This window comes from Myotis nattereri (genome assembly GCF_964212035.1).
Source record: "Myotis nattereri genome assembly, chromosome: 2".
Lineage (NCBI taxonomy): Eukaryota > Metazoa > Chordata > Mammalia > Chiroptera > Vespertilionidae > Myotis > Myotis nattereri.
The window spans coordinates 5726663-5749349 of NC_138076.1; positions in this window are offsets into that span (position 1 = coordinate 5726663).

Below are 22687 nucleotides of genomic sequence, written 5' to 3' on the forward strand. Positions count from 1 at the left end.
TTACCACAGGATATGAGTAAATATGCAAATTGTGTGGCATATTCACTTATGTTTAAATCTCACATTCACATTTGCCGCAATAATTATGTATACTTCTAGAATGTCAACCAGAGCTATTTACTTCATAAACTGAGATAATTGAAGATAGTGGCAAAAAAATAACCTTGAATCTTTCTATTATATAAGCTAATTAAATTAGAATTAAGCTAAGATTTGACTTGTTAAAAAATTAAAGCACACAAACAAATATAAGCTGCCTTTTAAAGCAAGTTTGTTTTTCTTCCTTTTTTTTTTTTTTTTTTTTTTTAGTTGCTAATCTGCAAACTTTGAGCAACCATAATGGGCATCTTTCTCATTATCTCAAATCAACCAGACCTGCCACCAAGGTCTGGGACCACGTGGCTGGCACAGTATGGCCAAGACTCGGAAAAGCTTTTCCTGCTTTTGTGGTGGGGATGTGTGAAGGTTAATAGGGTTTGGTCAGGAGTACTTAAAGCAATTGAAAAAATTACATTTTAGAATATCCCACCTGACCTGTTAGGTGTCCGATGAGACCTAAAGTGATGAGAACAAGGACTTGACGTCATAATCCACCTCCCAGAAATTGCCAGGTGTGATGCTCCTATAGAAAGAAATCTTTAGAAACCTCAAGCATGAGACAATGATACCCTCTCCCTAGGAAAGCTTAATGATGTAGAAACAAATCGAAGCAGAAAAGAAAGGAATAATGAGATTACAATGGCATTTGTACCTGTTTCTATGTTTAAAAAGAATGACCATGTTTGGTCGGGTGTGAGAGCACATTAAATCTTTATCAGCTAAGCTTTATAGGTGTAAGCTACAATCCCATTATGTGATCATAGGTAATCTAGTTAGATTGGTGAGGTAGCCCTTTTATAATTGCCTGCTGTAATCACTTTGAATTGTACCTTTTAAAAACTGTCTTTTGTGAAAAAAATATTTCTCTTCCTCTTCTTTTAAAGTCACATTTACAAAATCAAGGTATAATTCCCTGACTTAAAAAGCAATAGCTTGTAAGATGTAGCCTGGAAATAACTAAGAGTCAATCGATCAGTTCCAGCTAATAAATAGCCCTAAATTCATGACCCTTTACCAGGAGTGAGATAATCAATGGAAAGTGGGAAAGGTATGCGGATAATTTATTCACTGTTAAATAATATGTTTACATGTGCATATGCCAACATGTAAGAATGGCATAAAGTAAGTTCTCTGATGTAGATAAATCTGCACTAAAAATCATAGGAGAAATAGGTGGTTGATGACTATATTCTTAATATGTTTAGGAGGAGTGCCTTCATGCTATATAATATATGCATTATTCAAAAGTGGTGGGGTTACTTTTCAAGTCTGGGGAAAATATTTGAGTGGGGTTCCAGTACTCACATTGGGAGAATTCATTATATCGGTCCTACAAGAGAGAGGAAGAAAAATGGGAAAAGGAAAGGAACGATGCCGTGTGTTATGTTGTGACAAACTGGAAACAGCCCAGACATGCTGGCACAAAGAAGTAGAACACGTCGGCCGATGGAATGGCCTGCACTCTGTCACCAGAACAACTGCCTCCTGTCCACATGGATGCACCCTGCATGGCAATATTTCTCCCTCCCAGGAGTCCAGGTCAGCGAGGCCTTTGAAAGGGAAAGCTAGTGTGGATCATCTTTATGTGCGAACTCTCAGATGCCCATATTTGTTTACCCAGGTGATTCTCTAGTGCTCTAAGACACTGCGTTGCTATATATATATATCTATATCTATATATATCTATATCTATCCTTGGACTTAGGTCTTTTCATTCTCATACTTTTAAGAGTTTTAAGGTACATAATTTACCCCTATATGGTTTGAGTTTCTTAATTACAAAAGCAATACATGTCAATTGAAATAAATAACACAGAGGTTTACAGGTGTATAATGAGGTCTCCAACCCCGACTCTCCCAACCAATCACATTCTCCAGAAGTAATCACAGCTGGCTCACTGGGTATCTATCCATACTTTTTCTTTATACACTCAAGTATATAAACACAGAGATCTAAATTTTTAAATGCCTTTATACTGTAAAATATGTCCTCTAATTTGCTCGTTTTTATTTTGTAATACAGTGTGGACATCTTTCCATTTCATTTTATAGTCTGACTAGAGGCCCAGTGCACGGATTCGTGCACTGGTGGGGTCCTTTGGCCTGGGTGTAGGGATCGGGCTGAAACCAGCTCTCTGACATCCCCCAAGGGGACCTGGATTGCAAGAGCGCGGTTCTCAGGTGACACACCCCGGAATCAGCTCCCTTCTCTCTGGTTCTGGGTGCATCATCTGAGAACTGCAGCTGCCAAGTCACCGCAGCTCAGCAGATCCTGCGTTGAGCGCCTGCCCCCTAGCGGTCAGTTCACGTCATAGCTACCAGTTGAAATGTCTGGCCCCTGGTGGTCATTGCACGTCATAGCTACCAGTTGGGACAGTCGCTTAGACTTTTATATAAATAGATTTATTACATACTATCCCATTACATATTTTCCATGACCACACTTCATTTTATAATTCCACCAGTGGACATTTTGCTATTTTTATATAGTCTATAGTGAAAATGCTAGTACCTGTAACTTTATATATTTAGACTAACACTGACAACTAGAAGCAGGTTGCCTGGTCAAAGGGAGTGCACTATTTCAGTGCAGACGAGTGTCAGAGTTGTATCTCTTCTAATTCACATTCTCCCTGGCAGTGTGATGTGTGCTGCCTGCCCACACTTCTGACAACACTGGGTATTATGATGTTTTATGTGTATACAGGAGCTGGCTGTATGACATTCGGCCAGCTGTTGCCACTACCTGAATCATCGGTTTCTGAAATTTTCTTAAGCTTATGATTATGTATGTAGAATTTTTGCCCAAAGCATTACAATGAAGAAATAATTCTTGAGCATAATTTTGTTTCTGATAACATATTGGTAATGGCATATTTAGGTATGAAGTGGAAGTTTCTCAAACATGGAAGAAATCCCTAAATACTGAATAAACTAATAGTGCACCAGGAGAAAATTTGCATATCTGAGGACAGTGTAGCTTTCAGAATTAGGAAAACATCGAGTGATACAAGGACTCCAAAGTGTAGGAATGATCAAGAGAGCTGCTCAAAGAAAAAGACACTGAAAAACGTTTTAAATGAAAATCAGAAATTTCAGTATATTCTATGTAGTGCTTCCTATAGGAAGTAGTCTTAAAACGTATGTGACTTCAGAGAATAGGAAATGGAATGAACTCTCCTTCTCCCCCTTCATGGATCCTAAATGTTGGGAAAACAGTGATATAAAATTAGCTTTATTTAGTGTATTTATTTTTAATGCAAGAAATGGGCATGATACGCAGATACTAACCACCTTGAGTTGCACTATGCTCTTTTTCTGAAAACTCAGAGAATCTACAGTTGTTCATGTTTCTCTCCCAATGATCCTTATAGCATGACTATCAGTGGAATATGTGGGAGAAGTGTCTGTCCCAGTAAGACGTGCACACAGAACTCAGCCCAGGGTCCCGTGAGCCCTTTCCTCTCCACCAGCCTCCACTGGAACTCCACTGTGCAAATGCACAACCAGAAAAGCAGTGGGAGAGAGGCGTGTGGGACAGCAGAGGGAGCGTGGGCCTTGGTGTCAGTCAGACCTGTGATTTCCGTTGCTATTCAGAAATGTCCAGAACGAATTTCCTAACTGCCCGTGATATGGATGTGCAAATCATGATGTGGCCCTGGGCAAGCAAGTTTCTCAAAACGAAAGCAGGAAGAAACATAACCCCGGCGCAAGGGTTTATGACAAAGAGGGATGATGAATCTGCTGAACGCCGTACCTGAGCATGGCAGGTTATCGTGTATTTCTATACGAGGTTTAAATGGTCACCTACAGCGCTGATCTTTCCATGAGCTTCAGCTTTATATAGCCATGCTACCACCTCAGGCTCTAGACATCAATTCTGGGCTTTACCAGAAACCAGCGTGTCTGACGCATTCCCGTTGCAGGTAAACTTGTGTTTATGGCATCCAGCTAAGAGCACCTTAGCTTTGCCGATTGCCCACATTGGTTCAGTACCCAAATGCTTTGGGGCACTGCAGCCTTTAGACATCCCTCTCTTTGTTTCAACATGACTTAGCTATGGCTTTCTTTCTCTAACTCTTACATTTCTCTCAAACCTCATTCACTTATGCGTCCCCTGATTTTTCAAGCACAAGCCAGGCACACATTGTGTCACAGGGGGATTGCTTCTTCAGGAATAGGCGCCGTCATCTCGAGTGTAGGTGGGAGCGCTCCGAGTTTGGAGGCACAGAGAATACGTGCAGCATCCCCAGGCCAACGGATCACGGCTTCCGAGTGCACGGAGGAAAACAGGGACTGTCTCGCCACGCCTTCCTGTTTCTTCTGGGAACCCTTAAGTGTCGGTAGCAATATTGCACTTAGAATTCTGCTCATCACCTTTTCCAAGAAAAGGACACATTTCAGAGAAATGGAAAAGCAGCAGCAGTGGGATACCTTGCTGTCTCTCTGATTACACAATACTGACACCCAGGCAGGGAGAGAGGTAGAATTCCCGGCAACGGTCTCAGCAAGTGGCTAGGTGGCTCTGTCGCCCTTTAAATCACAGGGACTCTGTGCCATCACGGACAATACCATTTGATTTCAAGAGAAGCTATTATTTGACTTTCCCTGTCTTAATCTCAATGGATGAAATAATGTTTGTAATTCTGTGTTTGGTGATCTATTCCTAAAATTTTTAAGTTGTTTATTTTTACAGGGATTTCATTTTAGCTGTAATTCCACAGGGCCTCTCTTTACTTCTACAGGAGAGCAGGACAAAAGGAAAATGTGATTTCAGTAGAAAAATGTGATTCTTCGCCTCAGCAGCAAGAATCTTCTGTCTCATTAAAGGATGAGTCCCATCCTCTTTCTAGTGACTTGGCGCAAAGCCATTTAGCACCTGTGCAGGGCAGCGCCTCACTCAGTGGTTCTCAGGTATTGGTGTGAATCAGAATGCCCCGGGAGGGCCTGATAACGCTGGCTTCCTAGTCCCTCTCCAGACCTTTGGACTATTGCTTCGCGATATTACTAATAGATGATCTTACGGACTCTGATTTGGAGAAACACTGCTGAAGGCTCATGGAGATTGTTTTCCCAAGAGAACAGCCTGCTTTGGGGATTGGTAGGGTATTAGGTCTTGTTCAGTGCTCCGAGGTTATTGCTAGAAAAGAAGAGTATTTTGGTCATAAAGAAAAATTATTTACATTTAAAAGCATTGGTGGTTTATGAGTTATTAAAATGGTATATGTTGTTCTAGAAGTTGTTCTTTATGTTTCTTAAGAAATGATTATATAGCTTTAAAGTGTTGTATAAGTAGAACCCGTAATCAAATAAACTCTTTTGTATAAATACAGTTTATTAAGATTTCAGGCAAAGTACCAACCCAATGGAATTGTGTTTTTTTTTTGTTTGTTTGTTTGTTTTTTCAGGAAAAATGACTGGGGATATATTATGATACTACTGATTAGTTAGGGAACTAAGATAAGACAATAAAAGACCTAGGGAACTGTCTTGTGTCCACTGGTTATGCTTATATGCATGCATACAAGTCCTTTGGTTGATCTCTTACCTCCCCTCTCCAATACTCCCCAGCCTTCCCACTGTGGTTTGACAGTCTGTTCAGTGCTTCTCTGCCTCTGTATGTATCTTTTTGTTCATCAGGTTATAATCTTTATTATCCATAAATGAGTGAGATCATGTGGTATTTTTCTTTCACTTCCTGGCTTATTTCACTTAGCATAATGCTCTCCAGTTCCATCCATGCTGCTACAAATGGTAACAATTCCTTCTTTTTTACAGCAGCATAGTATTCCATTGTGTGGGGTGGGGTGAGGGCATGTGCCAGAGGGGGTGGTAGGGGACGCTGGAGGAAGGTCAATGGGGAAAAAAAATAAGGAGACATATGTACTACTATCTGTAATACTTTAAACAATAAAAATAAAATTAAAAGAAAAAGACCTAGGGCATTTGGCACATGAATATATGAGAAATTTAAAATAAATACTCTAGACTGTTGCTAATGTGCTTTTTCCTAGAATAATTATTCAGAAAGTACTTAAGTAGGTCTTCCTTTAGATTTAGTCTGATTTGATGGCCACCCCACTGAATATTACATGGTCATAAAGAACTGCATTTGAGTGGTTTATGAGGGAGAGAGAAGAGGAGTGGATCTTGGGGTATGGAAGGCAATGAGCCCCATAATCCAGGAATATGAAATTCTGTAGAAAACCAAATCATTTGAAAAAAATGTAATCTGGACTGGCCTCTTTAGGAAAAAGGTCAAAAAAGCCTGATTATAGGCAAAGCAGGGCAGAGGAGTTTGATGATGGTCTCAGTGAAAAAGTTCAGAACATAGTGTTGTGATTACCAGAGGGGAAGTGGGTGGAAGAGGTAGAGGAGGGTAAAGAGGAGATAAACAGTGATGCAGGGAGACTTGACTTTGTGTGGTGAAGACACAATGCAATGGACAGATGACCTATTATGGTCATTCTGGTTGCTTGGCGCATATATATATATATATATATATATATATATATATATATATGTAATTTGAACTCATCCATGGAGTTGCAAATTCAAGTGACTATATTTCTCATGTTTATTACTTGTTTCTTTTAAAAATTTGCCAAGTTAAATTCATAGTTGTCCTTGTTGTTATATATGCAATCATTTTAGTAGTTTGGATGATTTAAAACTTCTGTCATCTCAAGTTCACGTAAGGTCTAATTGTTTTGGTTGTTTGTCAGTATACCATATGCCATGATGATCTTTTTACTTGTATGGGTAAATGCTTTTTTCTGTGACTTTATTGCCAGTAAATTTCTTTTCTGCTATGCTTCCTGAGTTGGAGACATATTCCTGTAGAGAAGTTCTACATTTGTTTCTCTCCAAAACCCAGTTATTTTACCAATATGGGATATTTTTATGCTAATTTCTCATTTTAGCATCTATTACTCCGCCATTTGTATAATGTGGGTTTTGGTCTGGGTATAGCTGAGGTTTCAACTTCCAGCCAGGGCCAGGGCAGAGGAAAAATTTCCTTGGTGCTTCTTAGCATCTGTAGGTAGACAGTCTTTATTTCTCTTTTAAGGAAGATTTTTTGGGGTTTCAACTGTCTGTAGGGGTGTCTCTCCCAGCAACCAGTCTGGTGTAGAGAGACCAGTTGTATTCCTGGTGGACATTAACACCAGGCTCCTACCCATGAGGGCTTATTGCTCAGTCTACACCCTCTTTAGTCCCTGAGGCAGCTACTCATCTGTTCACAGCTCTGGCTTAGGGTTGCCCTTCATTACCTGGACTTAGAGAATTTTTTTCTCTCTTTCCTTGGTTTTTCTTTCTTTTTCATAGCTCTTATGCATATAAAATAAATGTTTATTATATTTTATCCAACATTTCTAAGTGTTGTGAGGGAGTCGGCCTCGGCCCAGTCTGTCATGTGGTTATAAATGCTAAGACACTTTTTTAAGGAATGTCTGCCACATATCTGGGGACCCTGCTGTGAAGGAAAATGTAGAGGTTTTATTTTCTTTCTAGTAACTCAGGCAACAGAGGTTGTGCTAGAATTTTCAGAATTTCTTTTCTCTCTTTAAAGAGTTTTAAAAAGAAACAGCAAGAACAGGAGCCTCCTACTGGCCTTCCTGGAGAAATACTGAAACCCAGTTGTCAATGTGAGACCCGGGTTCTGATGGTGGGCACGTTGGTCCGGTTACTGGCTTCAACAAAAACAAATTCACAGAAATAAGCAAATGAGTCATATCTAATAGGATATGGGCTAAGAGTAAACCTTTTTCTATTTTCTGTGCTAATCAACCTATGTCTTTGAAATGGGGAAAATGTGCTAAATGTGAGAAACTACAACAAATCTGATCTACTGACAAGAGATGCATGCATAATCACTGCTATCCTTAGAATATGACTAGTTACGACTTGTTCAAATTGCTCAGAATGGGACTTTTTCTTTTTTACCTAGTTCCCAATTTGCCTTCCTTCCAACAAGTTGTAGTGTCTCTTCACACATACAACAGCATTAATTCAAACACACACACACACACACGCATACACACACATGCAGAAACATACAAGGACACATTCTTGGACATACAAACAAGGGCAACTAAAAAGAGCAATGGAAGGATGATTTCTGTATCATAAGATAGGAGTAATTTTGTTTTCATCTGAGTTCTGGTATAAAATTGAGACCACAGACATGAGGAATAAGGAGATAGTTGGGATGAAAGAGGGAAAGGGACAAGCATTATATAGGCTGGACTTGCGGTCTCTTTAGAGGGAAACTTAGGGTAAAAGGAAATAGACCTGATTGACACATTACAGGAAAGGGTGATATGAAATGCAATTAAGCTGATCCAGCTATAGTGTTTAAAACCATCTGCCAGGTATGGTCATAAACATGCCATAAACATGGTTCACTCCACTGCAGGGAGTCCTGAAATGTGAAAAATAACAATGAAAAAGGAGTACAGTAACAATATTGACAGGAGTTGGGTTTTTAGTCCTCAGTTGTATCTCCTGCGAACAATACTGGGAGGTGTTGTTTATTAAAGGCAGATTTGCCACCAGGTAATTTAATTATACACAATGACACAGAGTTACAGAAAGGAAGAATTAATATGTTCACCAACCATGACCAATGAGTAATTATCCACAAAGGGGGAAAGGAAATAACATTTAATGAGCACCTATTATGAGCAACGCATCATCCTAGGTCATTTATAATGAGGCAGTAGGAGCTTACAAAGGTAATTAGAATCTGCCCTCCCAATCTAGTCCCAGTGAACTGAAAACCACTCTGCTCTTAAAGATTCACATCACATCGTATTAAAATGTCCATTAACTATAAATAAATTAATGATATTTGATGATGGTACATTTTGCCCTTCATTTATAAATGTATTTTCCATATTAAGTCTAATGACTACATCTTAAGTAGTTGGAAAAATGGTAATAATTCTACCTAACAACTACTAGAAGACAAGCATTTTTTAAATCTACACAAGATAGCTCTTGATAATATAAAGACATGAACATATTTTAGTAGAAAGTCCTCTGCCATCCATGCATATGTGAAATAGATGGATATGGCAAGTGTGTACAAGGTTCACATGTGTTTCTTGGAAAATCTAGGTCATCTCTCAATGATGCTAAATTGCGTAGAAAGCAGGTCAGCTTTCTGTACTGCTGACTTGGAGTGCATGACAGCCTGCTATTTGCCTCTTAAGAGTTAAATGGTATCTGCTAATCCTAGCTTTTAAGCAGCGAGGACTGACATTGCTTAATTTACTTGTAACCCTGATAACAAACAGCCTTTTAGCAGAGGGTATTGGTCTTTGTACTGGATTGAAAACTGTCAGTCCCATAGGAAATTGACTAAACGATTACCATAGTTAAGGTTGCCTATCATTCTAATTATAATTCACATCCAATAATGAACACCTTGTTCAATAATATTTAATTCAAATCAGGATGCTGGGTCTAAAATTACATATCGAGAGAATTCATTAGAAGTTTCAAAAGTAAGCTGAGTAAATGTGCCTCGGAGAATGTATTTGATGAATTTGTAAAAGTATTTAAATTAGATCTGTAAAGTATTATGAAAAATCCACAAGGGATGCACAATTAGGCGAATGAGCTCTTCAAGGCCAGGAGCTGCTGGGCATTCACTGTAAAATGCTTTCTGATATATTGTTTATGCAAAAGAGATAGGGAGGGGGGGCAATAATATACCAGATAGCAGAAATGCAACAGACATGATGCCAAAAATAATTGAATAAAAAGTAATTTCATCATAATTAGTTCTTTAGCCTTTGCCTAGATATTACTGATATGTCACTGAAGTATTTTAATATGGGACAAGTGGTTGTTTAATTTATGCATGTTTTATAAAGTCCATAATGTATGAGCTTCATGAATTGCTCATTCATAACCAGGTCCTTTTTCAAACCATTGTATATAGATTAGACAATGTTGAATGTACAGTAACGTAATTCATAACACTTAAACTGATTATAGCTGTAGTGCATTTTATCTTAATATACAGATGACATATGAAAGTGTTGTCCACTTTAATTTATGGTATGCTCATTACTATGTAACTAGGATAATTTTTAAATCAAATTAATGTATCTGTTGGTATATGCATTCATTCATGTGTGTGTTCATTTCATTCATCCATATTCATATATTTATTTTTCCTTTTCATTGAAGTCATTGGGGTGACACTGGTTAACAAAATTATACAAGTTCCAGGTGCAAAATTCTACAATGTCCCACCTGTACACTGTATTACTAGTATGTGTTCGCCACCCCAAGTCAAGGTTTTTTCCATGACCATTCATCCCGTTTATCTCCTCCTCCATTTCCCCAAGCTTCCTCCTCCCTGCAGTCACCATACTGTTGTTTGTGTCCATGAGTTTGTTTCTCTCTCTCCCTTTTTTTCTGTTTTGCTCAATAATCCCACCCTCCAACCCAGCCTTCCAGTCCTGACAGCTGTCTGCCTGCTTTCTGTCTATGAGTCTGTCTCTATTTTGCTTGTTAATTTATTCTGTTCATTACATTCCACATGTGAGTGAAATCATATGTTCTTGTCTCTCTCTGACTGGTTTATTTCACTTAGCTTAATGCTCTCCAAGTGCATCTATGATCTTGCAAAGAGTAAGATTTCCTTCTTTGTATGATTGAGTAGTATTCCATTGTTTAAAGGTACCACAGCCTTTTTATCCACTCACATTCAACGTTTATTGAATGGTAACTATAGTCTAGATCAGTGATGGCGAACCTATGACACACATGTCAGAGGTGACATGCGAACTCACTTTTTTGGTTGATTTTTCTCTGTTAAATGGCATTTAAATATATAAAATAAATATCAAAAATATAAATCTTTGTTTTACTATGGTTGAAAATATCAAAAAATGTCTATATGTGACAAGGCACCAGAGTTAAGTTAGAGTTTTTCCAGAATGCTGACATGGTTTTTCTCAATGCCGAGCTCAAAAGGTTCGCCATCACTGGTCTAGATATTATGATTAACTGGTGGTAAGGAAGCAGTAAAGATTAAGAAGATAAACAATTCACTTTATTATGGAATTTATTGTTTATTTCCTAACAGGGGAGAGAATCATTTTATGAATAGCCTCACTAGTAGTGCATGCAACATTGGAAATAAAATACATTCTTTAAAGCTGGTGTTAGCAAACCTTTTCAGTGAAGTAGCAGACAGTAAATATTTCAGGCTTTAGCAGCCATATACTAGTACTGGCAGTCTGTGTTGCATCTATTCAATTCAAAATAAGCCATAGACCTCATACCTGCACGATGTAGTCATGTGCCAATAAAACTTGGTTTACACAAACAGGTGATGGTCTGAATTTGGCTCTTGGATTGTAGTCTGTCAATCCTACTTGAAAGAAAAGAATTATAGTCCATAAAAGTACAAAATATGAACTTGTTCTATAATGAGCAGGGAGGAGTTAGTGAAACTTTTATCAAGGAAGTGATATTTAAGGAGAGATGCAACCGATGCATAGTAAATGATTCAATGTGTGGGAAGTAGTGGGTGCAGAGCTCAATTTTATTTATTTTTTAATAAATATTGTTGAAAGTATTACATATGCCCCATTTTCCCCCATTGACCCCTTCTGGCCTGTCCCCATCCCCCACCCCAGGCCTTCACAAACCTATTGTCTGTGTCCATGAGTTATGCATATATGCATACAAGTTCATTGGTTGACCTCTCCCTACCCACGCTCCCCTGCCTTCCTTCTGAGGTTCAATAGTCTATTCCGTGCTCCTGTGTCTCTGGATCTATTTGTTCTTCAGTGTAATTTTTTTCATTAGACTGCGCCTATGCATGAGGTCATGTGATGGGTGACAGGTTTAAATGGGCAGCCAGGGAGCCGTAGCGAGGGAGCGGGCACCTGCTCCAAGGATTCTGTATTACTTTTCCAACTTGACAAGTGAGGAAACTGACGTTCCAAGAAGCAAACTGAGTTACCCAATAGTTCACCTAAGATTCCCACCTATAATGTTTGAATTTCAAAATCATACCTTCGTTTCATTTTCCCAAGCAGCCTCATTGAGTTAGCACACAAGCATATGTAAACATGCTTCATTTTCTCTTAGGAGTTTGCAATCTATTACAAACTCTTTTAGACTTCCAGTTATAGGGTACAATAAACATTTTGGTCTTACTTTTGGCAAACTTTCATAATTTCCTGATGTGACAAAGACCAGGAATAGATTCATGATGGAATGTTCACAGGAAACTTTCTAAAACACATTAGTCCTATCCCACCAGCAGTTCATATTCACTTAATATATCACAGCAACTCCACAGAGGGACAGAGCACTGTTGGTCATTTCAGAATGGACCTTGAGCCCTAATCTCTGGGATATGATTTATCGATTGCTATAAGGCAGAGCAATGAGAGATTTACAGGATTGAAGTAAAAAGAGAAAAATAAGTATCTTTGGGCCAACAGCACAGATAATACAATGGGAGAAATAGCCTCTTCATCTTATATTCTGGGAGTAATTAAATGTGTTTTATAAGCAGGGAGGTGTATGGATGTGGGTTGACAAGTTACGGTTTACAGTTTTTTTCCTTGTCTTAACTCCAAATCTAATAATTGCCTTTATGCATATTGACTGGTCCTGCCCCTGATGGGCTGAGTGTGATTTTATAATGTGCAAATATTCTGTGAACTGTTTTTGAAGTGCTAGGTAAGATTTTCTTTCAAACTGGAGTTGAGTGAAATATAAAACCTAAAAAAGGCAATAAAGAACCACATGATTTATAAATATTTATTTTCTGTAAGAGTTAAATGTTGTTTTGATATAGTATCTTTAGCTGACACATTGAAAAAGAAGCATTATGCCCTGACAGAATAAAAAAAGAAAAACTTGATTTCCATAATTAAGGGAACAGAAAAGAAGACAAGAAATGGGCTTTTATTTTTCCTTTTACAATATGTAAAATGACCTAAATACGTACCTGGAATGAGGTTAGATGGGCTGTAGAGTGAATGCAGCTTTTATTCCATTTGATCAGTAACAACTGAGATGGGCTAGGAGCCATGGATTCCAAGGATTGCCATTTTCTAGCTAATTCTATTCTGAATGTGGTTTTTCTTAGCTTTGGGGGAATAAGGGACTGTGAACTAGGTGTGGACAAGCAATTTCCAGTTCAATTTTGAAGATAAAAATGTATGATTAAAGACAGTGTCTGTCAATATTTGAGGCGTCACTAAAACCAAATTCCAAATTTAAATGGAAACCCCTATTAGCAGTCTTTCTCCTGTCCATTCTATTTGTTTATGAGATACTGTAGTTAGCGTTTCTTTTCGACAGGCAGTATTTAATGAGTGTCAATTAATAAAGAAAAGTACAAATAAGTCTATTTTTTTCAGGGTGGGTATTTTCTCTTCAATTAAGAGGAAAATATTCTCAAAGATATAGTATGTCTGATACAAATGCATAATGAAAGTTCAACACCACAATGTGTAAGTTAGATAAGACAAAATCCCTAAGGCGGTCTCATTTTACCACCATAGACCAACCATTTGGTTCAGACCACTAGTATGGCACTTGTTTCAAACCAATGTAATATTTTCTTTACAAAGGTAATTTTATGCCTCTATAAACTCCTTAGTGACAACCTCGAGAAGTTTCCAGTTGAAAATGCAATGTCAGTTCCTTAAATGCCACTCCTTGTCCAGCATTGGACATACTTTACATGCTCCAGGAAGCCAAACTGACTTTGGGGAATAAACAGAAAGTCATGAAGTTAGTTACAAGTAGCATTTTCTGTCTTTAAGCATTTATTTCATTAGCAATTCATAAATTCCATGGGAACTCTGAGAAATGGTCCTGAGTATCTATGGCAACATCTTTTATGACTTGAAATACATAAAGCATTAATTTAACTGTTAAAATAAAACCACCTCTTGACCTGGCCAGGTGCTCAGTTGGTTGGAGCATCGTTCCATACATCAAAAAATTGCAGTTTTGATTCTGGTCAGGACACATACCAAGGTTGCAGGTTTGATCTCCAGTCAGAGCACATACTTAGGGCAGGAAACAACTGATTGATGTTTCTCTCTCACATCAATATTGATGTTGCTCTCTCTTTCTCTTTCTCTTCTACCTCTTTCCTTCCCTTTCCCCCTCTATCTTTAAAAAAGTCAATAAAAATATATCCTCAGTTGAGAATTAAATAAACAAACAAACAAAAATACCACTCTCATTAGGTTTTATTTATTTATTTATTTTTTAAATATATTTTATTGATTTTTTACAGAGAGGAAGGGAGAGAGATAGAGAGTTAGAAACATCGATGAGAGAGAAACATCGATCAGCTGCCTCCTGCACATCTCCTACTGGGGATGTGCCCGCAACCCAGGTACATGCCCTTGACCGGAATCGAACTTGGGACCTTTCAGTCCGCAAGCCGACGCTCTGTCCACTGAGCCAAACCGGTTTCGGCTAGGTTTTATTCCTCTATATTTTTTCTCCATGTTTCCCTGATAGGTTTATTATTGTATGAAGTTAGGTTACAATCAGGCATAATAGTAGAACTGGCAGAGACAGTTGGCTGCTCAGGGGATGAGCACATCTGTGGGTAAGACCTGATGCCTCTCACTGTGCCTGGTGTAGAGCTCACACCAAGTACCATTTGTTGTGTTATTCTGCTTGTACCAAAGAGCTATTAACTGACATAATAATAACAATGATACCGATTCAAACACTAATACTGTGGTATCTTTGCTAGGTGTAGATCCTCACCATACTTCAGTCTTATAATGAAAATTTCTATACATGTAGTTAAAAATATTATTTAAGGGACTCTCTTTAATTGAAACCTTTTTATGCTTGGTTAACCTGTAGTTGAAAATAGTTAAAGCAACTTCCCTTTGTAAATTTAAATCTTTGCTAATTATGTGGCCAATGACAGTTTCTTAATCCAAGGATTTTGTAGAAAAGTTGGTAGACGTAACAATAAAATGACTCAATTTCTCCTCTTGAAGTAAAATCTTTAGGCCCCAAGACCAAAATGCATGCTATTGTCATTGAATTTTCTTATCTTTTCACTCCTATAGCAAAGCTAACACAGACCAACAGGTGCTGGCTGAGGAGTTGCAGGGACTCTTTCACTCAAATACACATAGCAACTGATAAAAAAAAAAAAGATTCATGTATAATAAATGAGAGGAGGGTGGAAAGAAGGGAGAAAGAAAAAAGGGAAGAAGTTCTAGAGGAAAGGAGGTAGAAAAAGAAGGAGTGGGGAGAGAGATTGAGAAAATGAGCAAGCAAATAGCTAGTGTGACTTGCATTTAGTGACAGGGAGAATGGCTCAAGATGAAGCTCGAGAAATAGGCAACTCGATCATCCAGGGTTCTGTAAACCATGCTAAGGATTTTGGATTCAAAAACAATTGAAGGGCTGTAAGCAGAGGAAGGAACATAAAGAATTTTGTGTTTTAAAAATAGGACTTTAGTGACTATGTGGTGAATGGATGAAAGGGAGCCAAGGGTAAAGAGTAGAGAGTCAAGTAGAGAGAAAGGATATGGCAATGTTTCAGGTGAGAGATGATAGTGACTTGGATAGGGTTATAGCTGTGCAAGTCGATGAAGTAGACAGGTATGACACAGATGTTTTGGAAAGTTAATCAAGTTATTTTTTAATGGACTAAATATGTGTGGTGAAGGAGAGAGAAGTATGAGTAATTGTTCCTTGATTTCTGCTCTGTGCAAAGAGTTCCATAAAGGTACCACTCATTGGAATGTAGGGCCCTAGAATAGAATAGATTTGGGAATAGGTGTTTGTAGGAGAGTGGTTCAGAGTTGAGATTTAGCTCTCCTGAGTATGTTTCAGGTATCTGTGAGGTAGCACGTGGAGATATCAAGAAGGCATAGGGGTGTACTTACCTATGGGTCTGAGGTAGAAGTATATCTGTGGGTGATATGCATATAGGTAGTGTTTAAAGCCACTGGAGTTGAAATAATGTTATAGAGGGGTGTGTAGTGTAAACAGATAAGATGATCCAAGCTCAAGCCCTGAAGAATTCTATTTTCTAATGATTAAATTCAGGAGGAGGAAGGAAAAATAAAGAGCCCAGAAGTAGAATTCTAAGAAGGCGGAGAACAAGAACATAGTGTCATGAAATCCAAGGGAAAAGTTTTCAGGAAAATAAAAGGATCTTTTGATAGGTCAAGTAAATTGAAAACAGGAGTTTTCACTGGATTTAGACACCTGAAGTCCTTTGGCGATGTTTGGAAGAATCACTAGACTCTGATGGCGGAAGGGGTTAAACAAGAACTGGATGATAGACTGGTGGCTGGGGAAGAAGAGGCAGTGTGGGTTGATAAACCTTCGAGAGACTTAGCTATGAAGGAGACAGAAGAAATTATGTCAGAAACTAGAAGGGAGTATAAGATTATGGGATACATTTTAAACATTCAAAATACTAGTTTTAATGTTGATGGGAAGAATGTAGTTGACATAGAGGTGGGGATGTAGGAGGGAGAAGGAACAAACAGTAGAATAAATAATGCAGAATACTTGCGAAGAGACTGGCCTTCCTTTCACCTAGTTGTTATCCTATTCAAGAACTGTCCAAGCCTTCTAAAGGCTAGGCATGCCTTGGGCCATGTCCTGACTGTGTCCACTGCCTGGGTCCCTCCCATGTCCCCCAGGCACCTGCAAGGCTCACTTCTTCCTCTCCAAGTCTTTACTCAAATGCTTTTTTCTCTGAGAGTTCCAACCTGGGCACCCTATACAAAATTTCCAGCTGGCTCCCTCTCAGTAATCTAACTTCCTCACCTGGTCTATGTTTTCTTTTCCTTGCCACAGTTTTTATCACAGTCTGTGATGTAATTGATTAGATATAGTAAATCATAACAATAAACTTATTAGTTACTATCCTGAGTGCACAAATTTTTTGCACCTGACTTCTAGTATTAAATAATGTTATTTATCTAATAACTCTTCCCTTATTTGAGTTGAGGCTGGTTTTCACATAGAATATTATTTAATATGCTTCTCTCAGACTTCTTCTCATTGTCTTGGCACTGTCTATATTATACTCATTCCTGCTATCCTTTCTCACTCCATACACTCACCCAGCTAGAGAGATCTCCTTTATTCCCTGCACCTCTCTAAATCTACCTTCAAGGCTCTCTAATAATAATACAGCACACAATCACCTAAATGCTCTGTAGTTTTTTGGGTTTTTTTTTTTTTTGCATAAATGATGGGAACCACAGCATCTGTCTTAATCAGTTTGGGTGGCTCTAAAACTATCATAGATGGATTGGCTCATACACAACAGAAATATATTCCTCACATTTCTGGAGGCTGGAAGTATGAGTTCAGGGGGCCACCATGGTCAGGTCAGAACTCTTTTCCAGGTTGCAGATCACCAGCTGCCCCCTGCAGCCTCACATGGTAGAAAGCAGAGATAATAAAGCTCTCTCCTGACTCATTTAAGGGCACTGATCTCATTCATGGGAGCTCCATTCTCATGATCTTATCCAATCCTAATTACCTCGTGAAGGCCCAACTCCTAATACCACCACATGGAGGTGGTGGTGGTGGCAGGGTTTGAGCATATGAATTTGAGAGAAACAAACATTCAGTCCTCAACATATCAGCTCATTCTTCCCTCATGTGGAGCCTGACATACTTCCATGCCTTGTCCACCACATCACCTGCTAAGATGCTTATACTCAGAAGCATGTGAGAGAATTTTAACACAGAGACCTTACCCCCTAGTACATTTGAGGGTCATGTTAACCAACTTCTCAGTCCGACTGTGACTACTGCCCAATATATCGCGGTACTATCAAAAGTGAATCAGAAGCAGTCATCATTTGGTCTTTGCTCAGTTGAGAGGTAGTTCCAAACACATCTTTCTCTTGGCTTTACTGATTTCTTCAGACCCACAACCTCTTACCTGTTTCTCTAATATATGCATAAATTTATCTCCACTGAAACCAGGGTCTGTACCTTAATGTTTTAAAAATCTAAATAATCCATGCTCATTGTGGAAATAAAAAATCACAAGCAGTGTTCCCTGGGGTCCTTCCTTCTCCCCTTTAATCACTCTTCTACCTCATTGGGATGATCTTTGTAGAATGTAAATCTGATCCTTGCACCAATCCCCAATGTCTTTAGCAAAAGATCCAACCCCTTGAAGCTCTCTAGTCCTTTCCCAGGGGCTTGTCATCAGCTGCCATTTTACACTTCCCTGAACACTGCTGTTTTCTCTGCCCATGGGCATATGATCAATGAACTTTTAAGGCTTAATTAGTGCCACTTCCTCTAAAAAGCCTTTTTTTTTTTTAATCATATACCTCCTAAATATTTCTGTTTTACCCTATCGTTACCTCTCAGGTCATTATCTCCCAGGCGTGTATGTTTACTGACATGGTTTCCTCCAACTAAGATGGGGAGCAGAGATGAGTTCCGTTTCTCAGGATCCCCAGCGCCCAGCACAGTGTTTGACACATAGCAGAGGCTAAATTACTGGGTGGTGACCATAAGAATGAATGAATGCATGGATGCTCCTCACCAGCCTAAGGAAACAACTTTGTCCAGTGGAATGTTGGGGAAACATGGCCTTTATTGATGGTGGTTATTATTCCTATTTTGTCTGCAAAAGAAATGATTCTGGTTGTTATAGTTCACAGTCATTTGGGACCTTCCCTGAGGAAAAGCAATGATGAAACAGGCCTTTGTACTTGATCTACAAAGTGCCTTTCTCTAGCGTTTCATCCCAATCCTCCCAACATCCGTTTGATGGCCCAAGTCTTTTAGCCGAGACCCTGAGTCGTCTATGTCAGGGTGAGTAGTGATACATTTCTGGGAAGAAGGCTGAAGAAGCAGCACTGGGTGACCGCCTAACCTCAGTGCCACGAATGAACCACGCTGGCATTGCGGTTCGCAGTCTCTCCATGCCTGGTGCCCTCTTGCTCTATTTGCCAAGTCAGAACTCCTCAGTGCCCCAGATGCTAAGCAAGCTGAACTGATGGGATCAAAGTTCCCCTACTGACCAGGTCACTGTGGACTGTACACTCAATCCATCACCATCAGGTTACAAAAAAAGAATGAGGAAGGCTGGGCAGATAAGAGCACAGTTCTGTTTAGGTGATTCTCATAACAAGTCGGCTGCATTTACGAAGATTTTTGTTTAGGACCTTTCAAGATATTGTCAACTACATAACACGAAGATTACTGGACTGTTATCTATCTGGCAAGTGTATTTTACTTAATGGCTCTATTCAATTGCCTGGGTCTGCCCCCCACCCTAAGTGGGTATATCTCCCTGGAATATTGGATATTTGGGTAATTGTGGTATACATGCATTCAATAGGCAAAGGGTTGACTTAGGGATGGAAATTAATGATACAGCATCATAGTCTGTGAAGTGAATGTAATTTATTCATTCTATTACTTTCCCTCTTAACAGGGATCATTGAAAGTCAATAGTAGTCTAATTTTAAAACCTGTGAATTCTAAAATCTTCTAATTTAATTATGAAATTGAAAGAGATGTCAAATCACTTTGCATTTACATTTGTATAAAATAAATAAGGTGCACATGACTTGGATAATAAATGACGTATCTCTCAAGTACGTTTAATTAGCTTCATGCTCACATTGTAATTCTTCTTTTCTCAAAGTGTGCAATCATTAATATCATATTTCCAGGATCACAGTGTCTGTTGGAGCATGTGTATTTTTTCCACCCCGCGCAGGAAGCTCAAAAAGCCAGGCTGCTCTGTTGTAAAGTTTTATTGGCAGGGGGTCATAACTCAGCTGTAAAATTTCATGCTGGGCTGCAATTCAGTGCACAAGCCCTATGCCCCGAAGAGCTTCTGTTACTACAAAAAGAATTGTAAAAATCCATTTTTCTCTTTTTAGGAGGACCAGAAAAATGGTACCATAAGAAATATTGTCTTTTCAAAACTACACTTTCTAAAAATAAAAGTTGGTGGGTAAAATGATCTAGTTGGTACCTAGCTCTCATCCCTCCCCCATCGAAATAACTATTAGATGATAACGACAGAAACTTACTCTTATAACAGGTACAACTTGCTCCATGGTACTCAGAGTGCAAGCGATGTCACCTCCCATTATTTTTCTAAGTCAGATTAAATCCACTGGGAGGCTGTCATCCAGGTTGACAAGAAGTCCAACATCAGTCAATTTGGGGTGCCCATTCCCACCCTGCAATGTATTAGAACTCAGGGCACACGTAGTCCAGATAAGGAGCAAAGGGCATGAAGCTAGGTACATGGTGGCTTGTTGATCTTTGTCCAGGCAGCTAGGTTTAATGGCAGAATCACCACCACCCCTGACACCCCTGCTGTCCTCAGTAATGGAAAGTGTAAGAGGCTCCCATGTTTACTATCAGCACATCTGAGCTCTTCCTGTTCATGAATGGGAGCAGGTCTCTTGACCCTCAAGGATGCCCGAAAAACATATGCTCATGCGCACATCCACACACACCTCCCTCACTCCTCGATACTCTCCATCCCTACCTTCCCCTTTACCCAATTTCCAGTCTGGTAGGAACCGATGCTATCTCAATAGATGCCCATTTTTGGAGTAGATACGTTCCCTCTAGAATTCTCCTCTGAATCGGAACCACAAAACTGCTGTTTATTTTTACATGCTCATTGTTGTTGGGAGGCATGAGGGTGAGAAGAAAGGGTGAAAGAAGATTATTTCAGCCTTTCTATTTATTCTACTGAAGAACAACAACAACAAAAAGAAAATACCAACTAAATGTTTTGTTTTCTGTTTTTCAAGTCACTGTGTCACACAGTGAAGTCCTATTTTACTCCAACATTCTCCTCACTGGGTGGCGGGCTCAGGAGACATGGATTGTGGTTTCAATTTGAAGCTAATTTGCCTCTGTCTTGGAGGATGTGACTCAAAACCCAGATCCCATTTTCTTCATTTATAAAGAGAAAAGTATGAGTATGGATTAAATATTCTACAAAATGTCAACTTACTTAAATGTAAACAATGACTTTCTTACAAGCTTTGATGTATCCCTTTCTTCTAACTGGGTAATGTCCCACAGATCCAATTCAGTATATGCATGGCACCTCCATGTTAATCCAGCAGGTTCCCCTCTCTTTGGGACTTCTACACCCACCTACAAGCAAAACCCTTCCCAAAGGTCAGGCTCTTCATTTATGATTTGAAAAATCATAAAAGTTGTTGATACTTTCTCCTACTTAATGACTCTGTGCACCTTCCAAATATATGCTAATTTCAAAAGAGATAGACATAGGGAGTAGGAAAAAAAAGAAGGAAGGAAGGATTTCAGTGAAGTCTGAGATCCCCTCAAAAATTGAGAGGCCAGATATGACAGCTATTAATTAACATGAATTTACCCACACTGAATCCTCCAACCCCTAGTCCAACCAAGGGATAACAAAAAATGGGTCACTATGAGCAGAACCAGAAGCAGAGGTGCTGTTAACTTACCCCCAGCACACCTTTAGACAGGAAAAATGCCGAAAGGGAGCATATTCAATGAAGGTGGTAGAGTCAGCTTCAAATGGGTAGTCGGAGAGTCAAGATTAAGTTATGGATAATGGAAAGTGCTTCAAGGTAACTGTTTCTCTCTCTACATTTAATCTTTCAATGTCATTTGTATATGTAGATTCATGTCTAGTAGGTGCCCAGGACTGTGGGAAAAGGTGCAGATATATTCTGTCAAGTTCCCTTGTTGTGTAGTTTGCTGCTGGGATTGATCAACGAGGGACACAGGAGATGGGAAGTTGTGATTCCTCTGTAGAGATCACACCTGTGCCACCTGCCCTCTTACACAGCCCACTGTCACCTTGCACCTTCGGAACTAGGGTAGTAGATGCCTCTGTTACTATGTATTGGGATTCTGCACCATCATGTGTGGGTCCCCCATTCCCTGCCCAGCCTTTTGTCAATGATTTTTAAATGAAACTTTCCTCAAATGACTGTTTTCATGTGCCATCTGTTTCTACAGGGACCTTGACATAAGGTCTAAGGGAGGCTTTATGGAGGAATTAAATGATGAGCAACAGACATCTTGAAAAAGTTAAGGATGCATGTGAGGAAAATAGTGTGAAACAAGAAGGAACTGAGGGAAAACTAGAACTCTTCAATGAAAAGAGACAAAGTATGGGAAGTGTATTCAGTCAGCACCTGAAGGACAGGATTTTTTGTTTAAGTGTGTAGAACGGGGTGCTGATTTATTATTGGTCTTTCAAAACATATTTGCCTAGTATCAAGTCCTCGGGTAGTGAGAATTTTAAACTATTATCCTTTACCTGTACTTGAAGTTACATTAAGCAACTTACACATTTCCCACCAGGTGGCGCTCCTGTAGTAGCTTTGGAGCAGCCACGCAGAGGTGAATGTTAAAAAGCTGAATTGTGAAATATCACTGCCAAACATATTCTTGTCTTTGATGCCGCATCTAAGTTAAGGTGGGAATGATGAGGTCGGAAAGGCTAATAAATTTATTATGTAGTGGAAAAGTTACTTCTCCATGCCCACGAGACAGAAAAACCATTATTTTAAAAGCAGAATGCTAGCTG